This window comes from Nerophis ophidion, linkage group LG24 (genome assembly GCF_033978795.1).
Source record: "Nerophis ophidion isolate RoL-2023_Sa linkage group LG24, RoL_Noph_v1.0, whole genome shotgun sequence".
In the NCBI taxonomy this organism is placed as follows: Eukaryota; Metazoa; Chordata; class Actinopteri; order Syngnathiformes; family Syngnathidae; genus Nerophis; species Nerophis ophidion.
This window is the reverse complement of record NC_084634.1, coordinates 41,889,315-41,914,242: the sequence shown is the minus strand read 5'-3', so window position 1 is coordinate 41,914,242 and position 24,928 is coordinate 41,889,315. Positions and strand designations below refer to the sequence as shown.

The following is a 24,928-nucleotide window of genomic DNA, read 5'->3' as shown; positions in this document are numbered from 1 at the left end:
CCTGGCGAGCGTATCACACAACCACTCCCTGCTCTCCCAGCCCCTCATATCCCAATTTAGCTGCTCGGGATATGCCTGTACATTATTCTTTCATTTTTGACCTCCAACATCCAGAATCTGCATGTCCTCATCCAGGTGAAATGGAGTCTGAAGACCCTTGACAAGTTGGCTTCATGTCAGTCGTTTCAAAGTATCAAATATGATCCGCCTTGAAGACGCAGTATTTTATTTTGAAAGGAAATCGGAATATTGATTTTGTGTTTGTGCATAACTTCCTGTCCAATTCAAGCAGATGTTGGCTGAACTGATCTGCTGTGTATATTTACATCTAGAATGTGCTGGAAATGGAAAGAATAACAATAACAACAGAACAGTAAGACAACAATATTAACCTTGTAGATTGTTATTGTAACAACAGGTTAAGCTCTGTCAGTGTGCATGTGTTACCCAGTTTACCCTAGGGCAACAACGTTCATATATGTTTGATGAAACATGATTATGTGCATGAGTGTATGTATGTATATGTACTTGTATGTACAGTATGTGTGTATGTGTGTATATGTACTTGTATATGTACAGTATGTGTATATGTGTGTTTGTACAGTGAATGTATATGTACATGTGTATATGTGTGTATATGTGTGTATATGTACTTGTATATGTACAGTATGTGTATATGTGTGTTTGTACAGTGAATGTATATGTACATGTGTATATATGTGTATATGTGTGTATATGTACTTGTATATGTACAGTATGTGTATATGTGTGTATATGTACTTGTATATGTACAGTATGTGTGTATATGTACTTGTATATGTACAGTATGTGTATATGTATGTTTGTACAGTGAATGTATATGTACAGTATGTGTATATGTATGTTTGTACAGTGAATGTATATGTACAGTATGTGTATATGTGTGTTTGTACAGTGAATGTATATGTACATTATGTGTATATGTGTGTTTGTACAGTGAATATATATGTACAGTAGGTGTATATGTATGTTTGTGCAGTGAATGTATATGTACAGTATGTGTATATGTGTGTTTGTACAGTGAATGTATATGTACATTATGTGTATATGTGTGTTTGTACAGTGAATATATATGTACAGTATGTGTATATGTGTGTTTGTACAGTGAATGTATATGTACAGTATGTGTATATGTGTGTTTGTACAGTGAATGTATATGTACAATATGTGTATATGTGTGTTTGTACAGTGAATGTATATGTACATGTGTATATGTGTGTATATGTGTGTATATGTACTTGTATATGTACAGTATGTGTATATGTGTGTATATGTACTTGTATATGTACAGTATGTGTGTATATGTACTTGTATATGTACAGTATGTGTATATGTATGTTTGTACAGTGAATGTATATGTACAGTATGTGTATATGTGTGTTTGTACAGTGAATGTATATGTACAGTATGTGTATATGTGTGTTTGTACAGTGAATGTATATGTACAGTATGTGTATATGTGTGTTTGTACAGTGAATATATATGTACAGTATGTGTATATGTGTGTTTGTACAGTGAATGAATATGTACAGTATGTGTATATGTGTGTTTGTACAGTGAATATATATGTACAGTATGTGTATATGTGTGTTTGTACAGTGAATATATATGTACAGTATGTGTATATGTGTGTTGTACAGTGAATATATATGTACAGTATGTGTATATGTGTGTTTGTACAGTGAATGTATATGTACAGTATGTGTATATGTATGTTTGTACAGTGAATGTATATGTACAGTATGTGTATATGTATGTTTGTACAGTGAATGTATATGTACAGTATGTGTATATGTATGTTTGTACAGTGAATGTATATTTACAGTATGTGTATATGTGTTTGTACAGTGAATGTATATGTACATGTGTATATGTGTGTATATGTACTTGTATATGTACAGTATGTGTATATGTGTGTATATGTACTTGTATATGTGCAGTATGTGTGTATATGTACTTGTATATGTACAGTATGTGTATATGTATGTTTGTACAGTGAATGTATATGTACAGTATGTGTATATGTGTGCTTTGTACAGTGAATGTATATGTACATGTGTATATGTGTGTATATGTGTGTATATGTACTTGTATATGTACAGTATGTGTATATGTGTGTATATGTACTTGTATATGTACAGTATGTGTGTATATGTACTTGTATATGTACAGTATGTGTATATGTATGTTTGTACAGTGAATGTATATGTACAGTATGTGTATATGTGTGTTTGTACAGTGAATGTATATGTACAGTATGTGTATATGTGTGTTTGTACAGTGAATGTATATGTACAGTATGTGTATATGTGTGTTTGTACAGTGAATATATATGTACAGTATGTGTATATGTGTGTTTGTACAGTGAATGTATATGTACAGTATGTGTATATGTATGTTTGTACAGTGAATGTATATGTACAGTATGTGTATATGTGTGTTTGTACGGTGAATGTATATGTACAGTATGTGTATATGTATGTTTGTACAGTGAATGTATATGTACAGTATGTGTATATGTGTGTTTGTACAGTGAATGTATATGTACAGTATGTGTATATGTATGTTTGTACAGTGAATGTATATGTACAGTATGTGTATATGTATGTTTGTACAGTGAATGTATATGTACAGTATGTGTATATGTGTGTTTGTACAGTGAATGTATATGTACAGTATGTGTATATGTATGTTTGTACAGTGAATGTATATGTACAGTATGTGTATATGTGTGTTTGTACGGTGAATGTATATGTACAGTATGTGTATATGTATGTTTGTACAGTGAATGTATATGTACAGTATGTGTATATGTGTGTTTGTACAGTGAATGTATATGTACAGTATGTGTATATGTATGTTTGTACAGTGAATGTATATGTACAGTATGTGTATATGTGTGTTTGTACAGTGAATGTATATGTACAGTATGTGTATATGTGTGTTTGTACAGTGAATGTATATGTACAGTATGTGTATATGTGTGTTTGTACAGTGAATGTATATGTACAGTATGTGTATATGTGTGTTTGTACGGTGAATGTATATGTACAGTATGTGTATATGTATGTTTGTGCAGTGAATGTATATGTACAGTATGTGTATATGTGTGTTTGTACGGTGAATGTATATGTACAGTATGTGTATATGTATGTTTGTACAGTGAATGTATATGTACAGTATGTGTATATGTGTGTTTGTACAGTGAATGTATATGTACAGTATGTGTATATGTATGTTTGTACAGTGAATGTATATGTACAGTATGTGTATATGTGTGTTTGTACGGTGAATGTATATGTACAGTATGTGTATATGTGTGTTTGTACAATGAATGTATATGTACAGTATGTGTATATGTGTGTTTGTACAGTGAATGTATATGTACAGTATGTGTATATGTATGTTTGTACAGTGAATGTATATGTACAGTATGTGTATATGTGTGTTTGTACAGTGAATGTATATGTACAGTATGTGTATATGTGTGTTTGTACGGTGAATGTATATGTACAGTATGTGTATATGTATGTTTGTACAGTGAATGTATATGTACAGTATGTGTATATGTGTGTTTGTACAGTGAATGTATATGTACAGTATGTGTATATGTATGTTTGTACAGTGAATGTATATGTACAGTATGTGTATATGTGTGTTTGTACAGTGAATGTATATGTACAGTATGTGTATATGTATGTTTGTACAGTGAATGTATATGTACAGTATGTGTATATGTGTGTTTGTACAGTGAATGTATATGTACAGTATGTGTATATGTGTGTTTGTACGGTGAATGTATATGTACAGTATGTGTATATGTGTGTTTGTACAGTGAATGTATATGTACAGTATGTGTGTATGTATGTTTGTACAGTGAATGTATATGTACAGTATGTGTATATGTATGTTTGTACAGTGAATGTATATGTACAGTATGTGTATATGTGTGTTTGTACGGTGAATGTATATGTACAGTATGTGTATATGTGTGTTTGTACAGTGAATGTATATGTACAGTATGTGTATATGTATGTTTGTACAGTGAATGTATATGTACAGTATGTGTATATGTATGTTTGTACAGTGAATGTATATGTACAGTATGTGTATATGTGTGTTTGTACGGTGAATGTATATGTACAGTATGTGTATATGTGTGTTTGTACAGTGAATGTATATGTACAGTATGTGTATATGTGTGTTTGTACAGTGAATGTATATGTACAGTATGTGTATATGTGTGTTTGTACGGTGAATGTATATGTACAGTATGTGTATATGTGTGTTTGTACAGTGAATGTATATGTACAGTATGTGTATATGTGTGTTTGTACGGTGAATGTATATGTACAGTATGTGTATATGTATGTTTGTACAGTGAATGTATATGTACAGTATGTGTATATGTGTGTTTGTACAGTGAATGTATATGTACAGTATGTGTATATGTATGTTTGTACAGTGAATGTATATGTACAGTATGTGTATATGTGTGTTTGTACGGTGAATGTATATGTACAGTATGTGTATATGTGTGTTTGTACGGTGAATGTATATGTACAGTATGTGTATATGTATGTTTGTACAGTGAATGTATATGTACAGTATGTGTATATGTGTGTTTGTACAGTGAATGTATATGTACAGTATGTGTGTATGTATGTTTGTACAGTGAATGTATATGTACAGTATGTGTATATGTATGTTTGTACAGTGAATGTATATGTACAGTATGTGTATATGTATGTTTGTACAGTGAATGTATATGTACAGTATGTGTATATGTGTGTTTGTACAGTGAATGTATATGTACAGTATGTGTATATGTATGTTTGTACAGTGAATGTATATGTACAGTATGTGTATATGTGTGTTTGTACGGTGAATGTATATGTACAGTATGTGTATATGTGTGTTTGTACAGTGAATGTATATGTACAGTATGTGTATATGTATGTTTGTACAGTGAATGTATATGTACAGTATGTGTATATGTATGTTTGTACAGTGAATGTATATGTACAGTATGTGTATGTTTGTACAGTGAATGTGTGTGTATGTATTTATAAATAATCATGTGTTTGTGAGAAATGTGCTGTGAATACTTATGTACATGTCCTTTCTTAGTTTTTATTTTTAATAGATTTGCAAAAATCTCTTTAAAAAAAATGTTGACATAGTCATGATGAGGTATTATGTGTAGTATTTGAATGTCAAACATGAATATATTCCATTTGGCAGCAAGGCTGCTACATAACAACATGAGGAAAAAGTGAAGCGCTGTCAATATTTTCTGTCTGCACTGTATATATATTCTTTTTATATATATATATATATATATATATATATATATATATATATATATATATATGTGTGTGTGTGTGTAGCTGAGATAGGCGCCAGCGCCCCCTGCGACCCCAAAAGGGAATAAGCGCTAGAAAATGGATGGATGTATATATATACATATATATATATATATATATATATATATATATATATATATGTCTTCCACTAATGTGGATTCAACATGCTAACTTAGATGAAGTCTGTATAATCTGTGTGTATGCTGCAACATGACATTTAGTGTAGAGATGCTAACTTAGATGAAGTCTTTGGATTGTGGTCTGCAGTCTGTCAGGCTGAGATGTACAGGAAGATGTATTATTTCCCTCTCAATGACACAAAGCCATTTCCTTTTGTAGTATTTTTCTTGTTGTTGTGAAGCTGCGTTGGGGTTGAAGTAAGCAGAGTGGGTGTGTGGTGACGCACATGTTGGCTGGGGTTTGCCCACAGCGGGGGTGTGATGTGATGACCTTTTTACTACCACCTCACTGGAACTTTTCTACTTGACTGCCTCCCACTGCTCTCTGCCTGTAAAGTGCTGCTTCATCACTTCTTCTTCATGCACCCTGCTGACATGATGGCAAATGTTACACACATCTCACTTATCTTCTACACCTCTCACTAACTTTACTGACATGATGGCAAATGTTACACACATCTCACTTATCTTCTACACCTCTCACTAACTTTACTGACATGATGGCAAATGTTACACACATCTCACTTATCTTCTACACCTCTCACTAACTTTACTGACATGATGGCAAATGTTACACACATCTCACTTATCTTCTACACCTCTCACTAACTTTACTGACATGATGGCAAATGTTACACACATCTCACTTATCTTCTACACCTCTCACTAACTTTACTGACATGATGGCAAATGTTACACACATCTCACTTATCTTCTACACCTCTCACTAACTTTACTGACATGATGGCAAATGTTACACACATCTCACTTATCTTCTACACCTCTCACTAACTTTCATCAGCTGTTGTTCTTGCCCTTCATCATGGAAGAAGTTTACAATAGTGCACTTAAAATATTTTCATGTTCTCAAAACTCGATGGTGCGCCTTATAACCCGCTGCACCTAATGCACAGAATAATTCTGGTTCTGCTTACCGACTTCGAAGCAATTTATTTGGTACATGGTGTAATAAATGTGTGACCAGTAGATGGCAGTCACACATAAGAGAGATACATGTATCATGAGATACCACCTAGAACCAACCTCGTCACGTCCGTTGTGTCCTGAGCAAGACACTTCACCCTTGCTCCTGATGGGTGCTGGTTAGCGCCTTGCATGGCAGCTCCCTCCATCAGTGTGTGAATGTGTGTGTGAATGTGGAAATAGTGTCAAAGCGCTTTGAGTACCTTGAAGGTAGAAAAGCGCTATACAAGTACAACCCATTTATGTAGACTGCAATATGATGGCAGTAAACAACAGCAAAACTTCAAATGTTCCTTTGAAAAGATCAAACATTACACATTGCACTCAAAAATCCATCAAAATTTTTTTAGTAGGACTTTGAAAGCTCACCGCTTGATGGATTATAAAACCCTTTAATGCACCTTATGGTCCAGAATATGTGAGTGCAGAACCTGGTGTGTCAACAGGTCTAACTGTACTAACATATAATGATCAATGACACTTTTAGTCTTTATTTATTCTCATTCATTCATAAATTACTATGTTTTATTTGGTAATTAAATAACTCAACTTTGCTTATTTTAGGTGTATTTTATGTTTATTTTGAGACCAGCTGAAAAGTCAAAGTATGTGGGGGCCATATTGATTTTTATCTTTATTTGTATTTTTTATTTTCAAAAAAGAGTTAATGTCAGACATTGTCGGTCTCGTTTTATACATTCTCAATATTAATATTTATTAGTTACAAACATTCTCTTTTTTGCTCATTACAGTTTAATATTTGGGGGGATTTTTCTTACATTTTTACATGGAACATTTTGATATTTTTTCCATCCATCCATCCATCCATCATCTTCCGCTTATCCGAGGTCGGGTCGCGGGGGCAACAGCCTAAGCAGGGAAATCCAGACTTCCCTCTCCCCAGCCACTTCGTCTAGCTCTTCCCGGGGGATTCCGAGGCGTTCCCAGGCCAGGAACATTTTGATATTTTTTCAAATACTAAAAATATATAATTGAAGACAAACTGTCTTGTAGGTGACTAACTATATATATATATATATATATATATATATATATATATATATATATAAATATATATATTTTTTTGTTATTCATTTTTTTTTTTTTTTTTTTTTTAAAGCTTTTTCTCATTACGTTGTTTTGCTCTTTTTTTCTTACAGTTTTATAGTCGTTTTTTTAGACCGATACATTATTGTCTGAACATTTATATAATATCAGATTGGTATCGCTGATACCAGCCTGCATTTGACTTTGTATATCGCATCGGGATATAAAATGTGTGGTATCGCACATCACTGGTCTCCAACACTTCTCCCTCTCACCTTGCAGAGTCAGGTCACCAAAATGATAAAAAACGACTCTCGGTGCAAAAAAACAGATTCAAATAAAATCATTTTTGTTTTAAACTCCTCAGACTTTTTCCTAAAGTGAAACTTTTCAAACTTTGAAAAAGTAATAAGTGAAATGTCACTTAAAATTCTTTATGTCGTGCATACAGTCACGTCACAATGGACATATTGCAGCTTCACCAGATTGCAAGCTTTTAAACGCTTTTTTAAAGAATATTCTACTACAATTTTGGAGGACTTTAAGCATAATAGCAGCAGAATGATTATTTTTCACATCTCAATAGCAGGCCAGCAATAAAGTGTGATAGCCAGCATGACTTTGTTGGATTAAAAGAGTGCAAATGTGACTAAAAAGTCTTATTTGCTGTCTAAAGGGCTCTCATAATGTTGAATGTAGTTAGAAAATGACATTTATTTTTTGAATCGTATATACTGTATTTGCCAGTATAATTGCTGCAGGTCTGCCGCCATCTTGTGGACAGTGTTGGTAATGCCCGCAGCATTTGTATATATGACCCAATCCACACAACCATATGTGTCCTTTATTGTTTGGTGGCATCAGTCTTTAATGTCACGTGTGTTCTTTATTGTTTGGTGGCATCAGTCTTTAATGTCACCTGTGTTCTTTATTGTTTGGTGACATCAGTCTTTAATGTCACCTGTGTTCTTTATTGTTTGGTGACATCAGTCTTTAATGTCACCTGTGTTCTTTATTGTTTGGTGACATCAGTCTTTAATGTCACCTGTGTTCTTTATTGTTTGGTGGCATCAGTCTTTAATGTCACCTGTGTTCTTTATTGTTTGGTGACATCAGTCTTTAATGTCACCTGTGTTCTTTATTGTTTGGTGACATCAGTCTTTAATGTCACCTGTGTTCTTTATTGTTTGGTGGCATCAGTCTTTAATGTCACCTGTGTTCTTTATTGTTTGGTGACATCAGTCTTCTAAGACAAAGACAAATTCATTATGCGTTCAAAGTTCTCCTCCCAAAAAGTGTGCTTGTGATGTTTGTGTGGATTGAGTACATTCCTGTGTAGAGAAGTGTTGAGTCCATCTTGTCGGCCACTCACTGCAAGTCTAAATCCATCCGGCCATCTTCCCATCCTCCCAGGAGAGCGAGAACTTGGAGAAGGAGAACACGGCGCTGAGGAAGGAGGTGAAGCAGCTGACGGAGGAGGTGAAGTATCTGTCCTCCGTGCTGAGCAGCCACGAGCCCCAGTGCGCGGGCCTGACCCCGGCCGGCCTCCTGTACCCGCCTCACCACCACGCCGCCTACCACCAGCACTGACCGCGGGCGCCCTCGAGAACTATTTACAGAGCGGCTGCAACGTGGCCCGCACGACTAACAGAAGAAATGACTTTTTTTTTGTGTTTGTTTGCAGTTTGTGATGATTCAATTTGGACAGAGTAAGTCAAGTGGATTGTGCCGCAGTACCTCATGTTGTTGCTAGGGGTAACCAAACATGTTTACATTGCCAGGAGAAACTAATCTGTGGCACAGGATTGCTGTCCTAAATTGTTTTTTTTTTTTTTTTTGCTCACGTCCTGTTTGTTTCTGTCAGGTTCTTTTGTGTCGTCTGCTACCTAACCTTTCACAGCTCAGGAGATTTGTATTTTTGTAGGACCCATTTTGATTGTTTGACACAGCGAATGTAAAGTTGAGCCAAAGTTTGAGGAAAGGAGATATTTATTAAATGTGATGCCTTCATTGCCGGTGTGTCTGCAGTGCCACTATAAGCCACTGGAGAGCGCTGTTGAGTAGTGCTGCATTTAAGGGAGTCAGGCCAACTCGGTTTCAGCACAGATGCCAAGTCAGCCATCTTGAAAGGGGCATCTGTAGTGTTTCCGCGGCAGAAAGCAGGAGGAAGAACACGATGTCACAGCCTTGTGTTGAATGTTCTTTCAAAGTTATGATGCTTTAAAGGCGCTGACTGTCAGCAGGTGGCCATGTTGCCGCTGTCACGTGGCCCGCTTGGTCACAGCATGGCGCCCAGAAGTCACCTGACGTGCTATTGGCCAATCAGAACATGGCCAAACTCTGATTGGTCAAATGCTGTGCACGTGACTACAGGGCGCCATATTGGGCACTGTTTAAACGACCAACTTTTTCTTTTATTTTATTTGTATTTATTTATTTTCTTAATCTTATGAACTTTTATTTATAAATTGCAACATTTCAAACAATTGAGAAAATAATTATGATCAAAATAAGTACAAAAACATTAGACAACATCACCAGGGTGTTGTAAACTCAATGAAGTAAGTAAAATAGAATGCTGTATATATATATATATATATATATATATATATATATATATATATATATATATATATATATATGTATATATATATATGTATATATATACCACACACACACACACATTTATAGAGAGAGAGAGATAAAGTGCAAAGCCATAGGCTCAATCAAGTTCAGTAAATAATTTAAATTTTGAACAGAGCATCGTCGTTTTCACAGCTTTTTGGTTGTTAAAGGTAGAGAGTGTTTTAACGTAGAGTTCTAATTCTTTTTTAAAGGCACAAAAAAAACAGGTCGGTATTGAGAAACTTACATTTATGAGTATAAAACTATAATGAGGTTTCAATGGTAAAATTCATTTTCCAAATGTTTTTTCATACAAAAAAGCAACCAACTTGATATTTTGTTTTTTTTAATGACACATTAAGTTTACATCACAGGACTTCACAATTAGCCAGATGTAAACCAACAATATTTCAGGGGCAAATTAAATGAATCTACAGAGCGCTGTTCAGTACACCACATTTTATTTCTATTTTTTAATAAACCTTCATTTTTAAAGTCCAACATTTACAAACACGAATATGACATGTACAAAAACAGTATAATAAAGCACCAGGGTGTTGTAAACTCAATAAATCAACTCCAGTACAATGCAAAAAATATAAAGTAGCAACGTGTAAAGCCAAAGGCTCACACAAGTTCCGTAAATCGTCCAAATTTGGAGCACAGCATCATAGTTTTCACAGATTTTTGGTGTTTGGAGGTAGAAAGCGTTTTAGAGTAAAGGTCTAATTGACATATATTGAATTATACATACATTAAAATGCACATTTGACACTGTACTCACTTCTGCCCTGTGCTGCATTAAACTGTACTCACTTCCGCCCTGTGCTGCATTAAACTGTACTCACTTCCGCCCTGTGCTGCATTAAACTGTACTCACTTCCGCCCTGTGCTGGATTAAACTGTACCCACTTCCGCCCTGTCCTGCATTACACCGTACCCACTTCCGCCCTGTGCTGCGCATGCATTGGTCAACACACACCCACATCCGGTTTTAGTCCGCCAAAGTGCAGTACACAGTAGCGGCCTCTACGGGGAGCTGTTCAGTAAAACACACACACTGCAGCCCAAACATGTAAAAAGGGGACACACGCACACATTTAAAAGTTCACATTTATAGTCCATGTACGTGGAAATGCACGTTTTAATACACATTTCGCCACTGCCCGCGGACACGACAAATACCCGGATGTCTTCACCACAGTTGCGGTGCAAAAGTAGCACATGGCGGGAAATGAAGCGGGAAAATGTTATTTTGTGTCAATATGGCGAACTCTCCTCCGCCGTCCTGGTGTTGGAGCAGCGGGAACCCCACTAACGCGGCTTGAAGTAGGACACGGACACGGACACGGGGTCGGCGAACTTCCCCCCACGTGTTGAGAGTGGCGAAAGTGGGTCTAAGAGGAGGGAGGGGGGGGTGGCGACTTTATCTCCGACACGCTGGAGAGGGAAGCCGCTCATGGACGCCCAGTTGGCTCGCACCTCCTCGCCTTCGCCCAGTTGGCCCGCACCTCCTCGGCAAGAAGGCGACAGAGCGCCGCCCGAAAAGTTTTTAAAGGTAGATTTTGTTTTGTGGCCGACGAGCGAGCAAACATGAGCGGGGAGAAAGACGCCGCTATGCCCGGCTCGGAGATCCCTGATCGGGAGAAGCAGGCGGACGTTGGCTCGGAGGGCGTGGAGCGGCTAGAAGGTCCGAGTGAGGCCGACACAGTTGGGGCGACGCGCCTGTACAAACGCCGCTGGGTGATGGTGCTTCTCTTCAGCTCCTACTCGCTGTGCAACTCCTACCAGTGGATCCAGTACGGCATCATCAGCAACATCTTCACCAACTTCTACCAGGTGGACAGCTTCACCATAGACTGGATGTCCATGATCTACATGCTGACCTACATCCCCTTCATCCTGCCCGTCACCTGGCTGCTGGACACCAAGGGGCTGCGGGTGGTGGCCATCGCGGCCACCGCGCTCAACTGCGCCGGGACGTGGCTGAAGGTGCTGAGCGTCCGGCCGCACCTGTTTGCCGTCACCTTCTCGGGACAGTTCTGCTGCTCCCTCGCCCAGGTCTTCATCCTGGGGATGCCCTCCAGGATAGCCTCGGTGTGGTTCGGCTCCGACGAAGTGTCCACGGCGTGTTCCATTGGCGTGTTTGGCAATCAGGTGAGCATCTACAAGTGTCCACGGCGTGTTTGGCAATCAGGTGAGCATCTACAAGGGTCCACGGCGTGTTCCATCGGCGTGTTTGGCAATCAGGTGAGGATCTGCAAGTGTCCACGGCGTGTTTGGTAATCAGGTGAGCATCTACAAGTGTCCACGGCGTGTTTGGCAATCAGGTGAGCATCTACAAGGGTCCACGGCGTGTTTGGCAATCAGGTGAGCATCTACAAGTGTCCACGGCGTGTTTGGCAATCAGGTGAGCATCTACAAGTGTCCACGGCGTGTTTGGCAATCAGGTGAGCATCTACAAGTGTCCATGGCGTGTTTGGCAATCAGGTGAGCATCTACAAGTGTCCACAGCGTGTTCCATCGGCGTGTTTGGCAATCAGGTGCGCATCTACAAGTGTCCACGGCGTGTTTGGCAATCAGGTGAGCATCTACAAGTGTCCACGGCGTGTTTGGCAATCAGGTGAACATCTAGAAGTCTCCGCGGCGTGTTTGGCAATCAGGTGAGCATCTAGAAGTGTCCACAGCGTGTTCCATCGGCGTGTTTGGCAATCAGGTGAGCATCTGCAAGTGTCCACAACGTGTTTGGCAATCAAGTGAGCATGTAGAAGTGTCCATGGCGTGTTCCATCGGCGTGTTTGGCAATCAGGTGAGCATCTGCAAGTGTCCACAACGTGTTTGGCAATCAAGTGAGCATGTAGAAGTGTCCACGGCGTGTTCCATCGGCGTGTTTGGCAATCAGGTGAGCATCTACAATTGTCCACGGCGTGTTCCATCGGCGTGTTTGGCAATCAGGTGAGCATCTAGAAGTGTCCACGGCGTGTTCCATCAGCGTGTTTGGCAATCAGGTGAGCATCTAGCAGTGTCCACGGCATGTTTGGCAATCAGGTGAGCATCCTATACAAGTTAATAAGTTGCCGCCCAGGTTAAAGTCACAAAGTAGCACGTTGTTGATATAAGAATGTCCCGATAGATCTGCCACCGCTTAGGGTCGATTGTGGTGCAAAAGTATGTGATCATTTCTGCCTTTGGATGCCGAGCCATGTGGTTGATGTTGTGTTTCTAGTCAGCCTGGCAGCTAACTGGGTTTTGATTGATTGATTGATTGATACTTTTCTTAGTAGATGTCACAGTACAGTACATATTCCCTACAATTGACCACTAAATGGTAACACCCCAATAAATTTTTAAGTTTAAGTCAGGGTCCACGTTAATCAATTCATGGTAACTCAGGGGTCCCCAAGCATTGTGACTCGGGGGCCACATTGGGTTTAAAAAATGGGGCTAGTGTATATATGTATGTATATATATATATATATATATATATATATATATATATATATATATATATATACATATATATATATATAGGTGGCGACTTGTCCAGGGTGTACCCCGCCTTCCGCCCGATTGTAGCTGAGATAGGCGCCAGCGCCCCCCGCGACCCCAAAAGGGAATAAGCGGTAGAAAATGGATGGATGGATATATATATATATATATATATATATGTATATGTATATATATATATATATATATATATATATGTATATGTATATATGTATATGTATGTGAGGGCTTCACGGTGGAAGAGGGGTTAGTGCGTCTGCCTCACAATACGAAGGTCCTGAGTAGTCCTGAGTTCAATCCCGGGCTCGGGATCTTTCTGTGTGGAGTTTGCATGTTCTCCCTGTGAATGCGTGGGTTCCCTCCGGGTACTCCGGCTTCCTCCCACTTCCAAAGACATGCACCTGGGGATAGGCCCCTCCCACCTCCAAAGACATGCACCTGGGGATAGGTTGATTGGCAACACTAAATGGTCCCTAGTGTGTGAATGTGAGTGTGAATGTTGTCCGTCTATCTGTGTTGGCCCTGCGATGAGGTGGCGACTTGTCCAGGGTGTACCCCGCCTTCCGCCCGATTGTAGCTGAGATAGGCACCAGCACCCCCCCGACCCCAAAGGGAATAAGCGGTAGACAATGTATATATACATATATATATGTGTATGTAAATATGTATATATATGTATGTATGTTTATATGTATATATATGTCTATATATATGTATGTATGTGTATATAAATGTATATATATATGTATATATATACACACATATATATGTATATATATAAATGTATAGTAATATATATATATATATATATATATGAATATATATATACATATATATGTGTATGTAAATACATATATATATATATGTATGTATGTGTATATATATATATATATATATATATATATGTATATATAAATGTATATTAATATATATATATATTAATATACATATATATATACATATACTAGAGAAAAGCGCTATATAAATATAATTCACTTCATTTCACATATATATACATATATATGTGTACGTAAATATATATATATGTATGTATATGTCTATATATATGTATGTATGTGTATATATGTATATGTATGTATGTGTATATATATGTATGATATATATGTGTGTGTATATATATATGTGTATATATATGTGTATATATATACACACACACATATATATATATATATATAAATGTATATTAATATATATACGTATATATATATATTAATATACATATATATACATATATATATATATATATATATATATATATATATATATATATATATGTGTGTGTATGTAAATATATATATATGTATGTATGTATGTATGTAAATATATATATATATGTGTGTGTGTGTATACACACGTGTATATTTATGTATAATTTTTTGGGACGCAGACCGGCCCGTGGGCCGTATTTTGGGGACCCCTGGTGTAACTCCATACACAGTGTGGAGACACTCCAATAAAGGGGAACTGCACTTTTTTGGATTTTTTCCTATAATTCACAATCTTTATGAGAGACAAGAACAAATGTCAGGTTTTTTTTTTGTAGAATGCATTCTAACTTGTAAATAAAACTGTGCCATGACGTCATTGTGTCTATTAAACCCAATGAATAACCATCCAAAAGCGTCAATATTACTCCAGTTACATTTCATGACCTGAATATTACTTAGCCCACTATTAGCGATACTACTATTTATAAGTTCTAACGTTAAGGACCTACATGTAGACTTAGACAAACTACAATGATCCACAAGAGAAATATATAATATATATATATATATATATATATATATATATATATATATATATATATATATATATATACATATATATATATATATATATATATATATATATATATATATATATATACATATATATATATATATATATTTATATACAGTGTGTGTGTGTATATATATATATATTTATACATTATATATGTATGTATGTGTAAGGGTGTAAAGGTACGTGTATTTGTATTGAACAGTTTCGGTACGGGGGTTTCGGTTCGGTACGAGGGTGTATCGAACGAGTTCGTATTCTAAAGTCTTAACAAGCTGCTCTGCTTTCTGCCTCTGTCCGAGCAGTGAGCACCCAGCTTTGTCCCGCCCACACAACCATCTGATTGGTTACATACAAAGCCAATCAGCAGTGCGTATTCAGAACGCATGTTGTAAATGCTTCATTGTCGAACAGACGTGTTTAGCAGCGGACATCGTACACTCCCCAAATTATAAAAAACACTTTCCAGTCACAACTATTACAAACATCACTATGAGCTTGTTGACCTTCTAGAAACTTAAACTGCAGCTCAGCTCGCTCACAGTTCTGGCTGGAGGTGATGTGAAGGCTAATTAGCTTTTAGCGTTACGTTAGCTCATTTTGCCGCGCGTGCGCGTGCGCGTGTGTGCGCGTGTGCGCGTGTGTGCGTGTGTGTGTGCGTGTGTGCGTGTGTGCGTGTGTGCGTGTGTGCGTGTGTGTGTGTGTGTGTGTGTGTGTTCCAGATAAGTCTTTGATGAGCATTCCTCAACTTTTACACTCTTCTTAACCACTTGTGCCAGCTTTTTTGAAACATCCAATTCCTAATGAGGTGATATGTGCCAAAAATAACAACGTTTACCAGAGTGAAGATGAAATATCTTGTCTTTGCAGTCTATTCAATTGAATTTAAGTTGAAAAGGATTTGTTGTATTCTCTTTTTATTTAGCATTTACACAAGGTGCCGCTGGCATCAAAAGAAAAAGGAGAGTCCATGGGACACTTTGAGAATGAGTCTACGGTGTCCTTTCAGAAGTTAACATGTTAGGGACAAACAATACCAGTTAGCTTACACAAACATTTTTTGCACCCATCATTTTGTTTTTTTAGGCGCATATTGATCTTCTTAAGTAGAAAAGCTTCCAAGTAAGTTTTTACAGCTTTGGTTTTGGTATTGAAGGTGCATGCCTTACCACACATTTGTTAGAAGGAATGTAACCTGAGGGTCATCATAGCACAGTGGTCCTACTCAGAGTAGTCCTGGACCAGAATTATCCTGCTGATATTTAGCCAATTGTGCGTCTTGTCCTGGTTTTTGAGCGTTGCAGCTGGAATGTTGGTGGTCATGTGACACGTGGTGGAAAGCCTGCTCCTCTCCCCCAGATGCAATGACCATGACAATGTCTTGACCTGTGAAAGCGTCCTCAGCAGCTCCGTGTGACAAGCACACAGGCTGCACTTTGCATACTGGACGTGGAGAGAGTCTAGGGCGGCCTCACCTTGCCCGGACAGCCGCTGTGCCCCGCAACAATTCTTTAAAAGGCAACCGTGCAAACTGAGAGTTCACCCGTGAAGAAAAGATGAAAAGCTCCACGCGCTCAAAGACTCCGGCCACAGGCTTGGCGTCGGTGCAGTGGACTCCGGGACCTTTAAGTCCCAGCGAATCCCGCCTGTGTTTGATGGATGAGCAGGTGTTCCACAGAAAGTCTGCGACCAAGCTGTACCGTCGTCGCTGGCTCATGCTGTTTGTCTTCAGCGCCGTCTCGGCCTGCAACTCCTTCATGTGGCTGCAGTACGGCATCATCAGCAACATCTTCATCCACTTCTACCACATAGACGCTCTGGCCATAGACTGGCTGGCCATGGTCTATCTGCTCACCTACGTCCTGCTCATCCTGCCTGTCCTGTGGCTTTTGGACCACCGGGGCATCCGGGACGTGGTCCTGGTGGGCTCGGCCTTTAATTGCATCGGCGCTTGGATTAAAGTGGCCAGCGCCGCTCCCAACTTGTTTGCCCTCACCTTCTTTGGACAGTTGGTTTGCTCGGTGGCGACGGTGTTTGTGCTGGGGATTCCGTCTTATCTGGCCTCTGTGTGGTTCGGGGAGGAGGAGGTCTCCAGCGCCTGTGCCATTGGGGTTCTTGGAAACCAGGTTTGGACAACAGTCTGCCTGAGGCGTCTGTCTGCTGTATGTGCACTCTGTGGGATGACAGAGTCCCACAGGACTTTGCATAGTCTGTGACAGTTCTAACACTTTGGTGTCAACTCTACACTTCTCATGTGGTCTACAAGCACACACATCAACATATTACTACAGTATTACTTCTCATGTGGTCTACAAGCACACACATCAACATATTGCTACAGTATTACTTCTCATGTGGTCTACAAGCACACACATCAACATAATGCTACAGTATTACTTCTCATGTGGTCTACAAGCACACACATCAACATATTACTACAGTATTACTTCTCATGTGGTCTACAAGCACACACATCAACATATTACTACAGTATTACTTCTCATGTGGTCTGCAAGCACACACATCAACATATTGCTACAGTATTACTTCTCATGTGGTCTACAAGCACACACATCAACATATTACTACAGTATTACTTCTCATGTGGTCTACAAGCACACACATCAACATAATGCTACAGTATTACTTCTCATGTGGTCTACAAGCACACACATCAACATATTACTACAGTATTACTTCTCATGTGGTCTACAAGCACACACATCAACATATTACTACAGTATTACTTCTCATGTGGTCTACAAGCACACACATCAACATATTACTACAGTATTACTTCTCATGTGGTCTACAAGCACACACATCAACATATTACTACAGTATTACTTCTCATGTGGTCTACAAGCACACACATCAACATATTACTACAGTATTACTTCTCATGTGGTCTACAAGCACACACATCAACATATTACTACAGTATTACTTCTCATGTGGTCTACAAGCACACACATCAACATATTACTACAGTATTACTTCTCATGTGGTCTACAAGCACACACATCAACATATTACTACAGTATTACTTCTCATGTGGTCTACAAGCACACACATCAACATATTACTACAGTATTACTTCTCATGTGGTCTACAAGCACACACATCAACATATTACTACAGTATTACTTCTCATGTGGTCTACAAGCACACACATCAACATATTACTACAGTATTACTTCTCATGTGGTCTACAAGCACACACATCAACATATTACTACAGTATTACTTCTCATGTGGTCTACAAGCACACACATCAACATATTACTACAGTATTACTTCTCATGTGGTCTACAAGCACACACATCAACATATTACTACAGTATTACTTCTCATGTGGTCTACAAGCACACACATCAACATATTACTACAGTATTACTTCTCATGTGGTCTACAAGCACACACATCAACATATTGCTACAGTATTACTTCTCATGTGGTCTACAAGCACACACATCAACATATTACTACAGTATTACTTCTCATGTGGTCTACAAGCACACACATCAACATATTACTACAGTATTACTTCTCATGTGGTCTACAAGCACACACATCAACATATTACTACAGTATTACTTCTCATGTGGTCTACAAGCACACACATCAACATATTACTACAGTATTACTTCTCATGTGGTCTACAAGCACACACATCAACATATTACTACAGTATTACTTCTCATGTGGTCTACAAGCACACACATCAACATATTACTACAGTATTACTTCTCATGTGGTCTACAAGCACACACATCAACATATTACTACAGTATTACTTCTCATGTGGTCTACAAGCACACACATCAACATATTACTACAGTATTACTTCTCATGTGGTCTACAAGCACACACATCAACATAATGCTACAGTATTACTTCTCATGTGGTCTACAAGCACACACATCAACATATTACTACAGTATTACTTCTCATGTGGTCTACAAGCACACACATCAACATAATGCTACAGTATTACTTCTCATGTGGTCTACAAGCACACACATCAACATATTACTACAGTATTACTTCTCATGTGGTCTACAAGCACACACATCAACATATTGCTACAGTATTACTTCTCATGTGGTCTACAAGCACACACATCAACATAATGCTACAGTATTACTTCTTATGTGGTCTACAAGCACACACATCAACATATTGCCACAGTATTACTTCTCATGTGGTCTACAAGCACACACATCAACATAATGCTACAGTATTACTTCTCATGTGGTCTACAAGCACACACATCAACATATTACTACAGTATTACTTCTCATGTGGTCTACAAGCACACACATCAACATATTGCTACAGTATTACTTCTCATGTGGTCTACAAGCACACACATCAACATATTGCTACAGTATTACTTCTCATGTGGTCTACAAGCACACACATCAACATAATGCTACAGTATTACTTCTCATGTGGTCTACAAGCACACACATCAACATATTACTACAGTATTACTTCTCATGTGGTCTACAAGCACACACATCAACATATTGCTACAGTATTACTTCTCATGTGGTCTACAAGCACACACATCAACATATTACTACAGTATTACTTCTCATGTGGTCTACAAGCACACACATCAACATAATGCTACAGTATTACTTCTCATGTGGTCTACAAGCACACACATCAACATATTACTACAGTATTACTTCTCATGTGGTCTACAAGCACACACATCAACATATTGCTACAGTATTACTTCTCATGTGGTCTACAAGCACACACATCAACATATTACTACAGTATTACTTCTCATGTGGTCTGCAAGCACACACATCAACATATTGCTACAGTATTACTTCTCATGTGGTCTACAAGCACACACATCAACATATTACTACAGTATTACTTCTCATGTGGTCTACAAGCACACACATCAACATAATGCTACAGTATTACTTCTCATGTGGTCTACAAGCACACACATCAACATATTACTACAGTATTACTTCTCATGTGGTCTACAAGCACACACATCAACATATTACTACAGTATTACTTCTCATGTGGTCTACAAGCACACACATCAACATATTACTACAGTATTACTTCTCATGTGGTCTACAAGCACACACATCAACATATTACTACAGTATTACTTCTCATGTGGTCTACAAGCACACACATCAACATATTACTACAGTATTACTTCTCATGTGGTCTACAAGCACACACATCAACATATTACTACAGTATTACTTCTCATGTGGTCTACAAGCACACACATCAACATAATGCTACAGTATTACTTCTCATGTGGTCTACAAGCACACACATCAACATATTACTACAGTATTACTTCTCATGTGGTCTACAAGCACACACATCAACATAATGCTACAGTATTACTTCTCATGTGGTCTACAAGCACACACATCAACATATTACTACAGTATTACTTCTCATGTGGTCTACAAGCACACACATCAACATATTGCTACAGTATTACTTCTCATGTGGTCTACAAGCACACACATCAACATAATGCTACAGTATTACTTCTCATGTGGTCTACAAGCACACACATCAACATAATGCTACAGTATTACTTCTTATGTGGTCTACAAGCACACACATCAACATATTGCCACAGTATTACTTCTCATGTGGTCTACAAGCACACACATCAACATAATGCTACAGTATTACTTCTCATGTGGTCTACAAGCACACACATCAACATATTACTACAGTATTACTTCTCATGTGGTCTACAAGCACACACATCAACATATTGCTACAGTATTACTTCTCATGTGGTCTACAAGCACACACATCAACATATTGCTACAGTATTACTTCTCATGTGGTCTACAAGCACACACATCAACATAATGCTACAGTATTACTTCTCATGTGGTCTACAAGCACACACATCAACATATTACTACAGTATTACTTCTCATGTGGTCTACAAGCACACACATCAACATATTGCTACAGTATTACTTCTCATGTGGTCTACAAGCACACACATCAACATATTACTACAGTATTACTTCTCATGTGGTCTACAAGCACACACATCAACATAATGCTACAGTATTACTTCTCATGTGGTCTACAAGCACACACATCAACATATTACTACAGTATTACTTCTCATGTGGTCTACAAGCACACACATCAACATATTGCTACAGTATTACTTCTCATGTGGTCTACAAGCACACACATCAACATAATGCTACAGTATTACTTCTCATGTGGTCTACAAGCACACACATCAACATATTACTACAGTATTACTTCTCATGTGGTCTACAAGCACACACATCAACATATTGCTACAGTATTACTTCTCATGTGGTCTACAAGCACACACATCAACATATTGCTACAGTATTACTTCTCATGTGGTCTACAAGCACACACATCAACATATTACTACAGTATTACTTCTCATGTGGTCTACAAGCACACACATCAACATATTGCTACAGTATTACTTCTCATGTGGTCTACAAGCACACACATCAACATAATGCTACAGTATTACTTCTCATGTGGTCTACAAGCACACACATCAACATATTACTACAGTATTACTTCTCATGTGGTCTACAAGCACACACATCAACATATTGCTACAGTATTACTTCTCATGTGGTCTACAAGCACACACATCAACATAATGCTACAGTATTACTTCTCATGTGGTCTACAAGCACACACATCAACATATTGCTACAGTATTACTTCTCATGTGGTCTACAAGCACACACATCAACATAATGCTACAGTATTACTTCTCATGTGGTCTACAAGCACACACATCAACATATTACTACAGTATTACTTCTCATGTGGTCTACAAGCACACACATCAACATATTGCTACAGTATTACTTCTCATGTGGTCTACAAGCACACACATCAACATATTACTACAGTATTACTTCTCATGTGGTCTACAAGCACACACATCAACATATTACTACAGTATTACTTCTCATGTGGTCTACAAGCACACACATCAACATATTGCTACAGTATTACTTCTCATGTGGTCTACAAGCACACACATCAACATATTGCTACAGTATTACTTCTCATGTGGTCTACAAGCACACACATCAACATATTACTACAGTATTACTTCTCATGTGGTCTACAAGCACACACATCAACATATTACTACAGTATTACTTCTCATGTGGTCTACAAGCACACACATCAACATATTACTACAGTATTACTTCTCATGTGGTCTACAAGCACACACATCAACATATTGCTACAGTATTACTTCTCATGTGGTCTACAAGCACACACATCAACATAATGCTACAGTATTACTTCTTATGTGGTCTACAAGCACACACATCAACATATTGCCACAGTATTACTTCTCATGTGGTCTACAAGCACACACATCAACATAATGCTACAGTATTACTTCTCATGTGGTCTACAAGCACACACATCAACATATTACTACAGTATTACTTCTCATGTGGTCTACAAGCACACACATCAACATATTGCTACAGTATTACTTCTCATGTGGTCTACAAGCACACACATCAACATATTGCTACAGTATTACTTCTCATGTGGTCTACAAGCACACACATCAACATATTGCTACAGTATTACTTCTCATGTGGTCTACAAGCACACACATCAACATATTACTACAGTATTACTTCTCATGTGGTCTACAAGCACACACATCAACATATTGCTACAGTATTACTTCTCATGTGGTCTACAAGCACACACATCAACATATTGCTACAGTATTACTTCTCATGTGGTCTACAAGCACACACATCAACATATTGCTACAGTATTACTTCTCATGTGGTCTACAAGCACACACATCAACATATTGCTACAGTATTACTTCTCATGTGGTCTACAAGCACACACATCAACATATTACTCCAGTATTACTTCTCATGTGGTCTACAAGCACACACATCAACATATTGCTACAGTATTACTTCTCATGTGGTCTACAAGCACACACATCAACATAATGCTACAGTATTACTTCTCATGTGGTCTACAAGCACACACATCAACATATTACTACAGTATTACTTCTCATGTGGTCTACAAGCACACACATCAACATATTGCTACAGTATTACTTCTCATGTGGTCTACAAGCACACACATCAACATATTACTACAGTATTACTTCTCATGTGGTCTACAAGCACACACATCAACATATTGCTACAGTATTACTTCTCATGTGGTCTACAAGCACACACATCAACATATTACTACAGTATTACTTCTCATGTGGTCTACAAGCACACACATCAACATATTGCTACAGTATTACTTCTCATGTGGTCTACAAGCACACACATCAACATAATGCTACAGTATTACTTCTCATGTGGTCTACAAGCACACACATCAACATATTACTACAGTATTACTTCTCATGTGGTCTACAAGCACACACATCAACATATTGCTACAGTATTACTTCTCATGTGGTCTACAAGCACACACATCAACATAATGCTACAGTATTACTTCTCATGTGGTCTACAAGCACACACATCAACATATTGCTACAGTATTACTTCTCATGTGGTCTACAAGCACACACATCAACATAATGCTACAGTATTACTTCTCATGTGGTCTACAAGCACACACATCAACATATTACTACAGTATTACTTCTCATGTGGTCTACAAGCACACACATCAACATATTGCTACAGTATTACTTCTCATGTGGTCTACAAGCACACACATCAACATATTGCTACAGTATTACTTCTCATGTGGTCTACAAGCACACACATCAACATATTGCTACAGTATTACTTCTCATGTGGTCTACAAGCACACACATCAACATATTGCTACAGTATTACTTCTCATGTGGTCTACAAGCACACACATCAACATATTACTACAGTATTACTTCTCATGTGGTCTACAAGCACACACATCAACATATTGCTACAGTATTACTTCTCATGTGGTCTACAAGCACACACATCAACATATTGCTACAGTATTACTTCTCATGTGGTCTACAAGCACACACATCAACATATTACTACAGTATTACTTCTCATGTGGTCTACAAGCACACACATCAACATATTGCTACAGTATTACTTCTCATGTGGTCTACAAGCACACACATCAACATATTACTACAGTATTACTTCTCATGTGGTCTACAAGCACACACATCAACATATTGCTACAGTATTACTTCTCATGTGGTCTACAAGCACACACATCAACATATTACTACAGTATTACTTCTCATGTGGTCTACAAGCACACACATCAACATATTGCTACAGTATTACTTCTCATGTGGTCTACAAGCACACACATCAA

At 37.9% G+C, this 24,928-nt stretch overlaps 1 protein-coding gene and 1 pseudogene across 8 annotated transcripts in view; one reads left to right on the top strand and one right to left on the bottom strand.

Moving 5' to 3' along the window:
- LOC133542339 (ovarian cancer G-protein coupled receptor 1-like) overlaps window positions 1–24,928 on the top strand; it is a 621,591-nt gene that overhangs the window by 124,027 nt on the left and 472,636 nt on the right. The window lies entirely within an intron of this gene.
- The window catches only part of LOC133542573 (heme transporter FLVCR2-like), an 85,336-nt pseudogene that overhangs the window by 57,297 nt on the left and 3,111 nt on the right, over window positions 1–24,928 (bottom strand).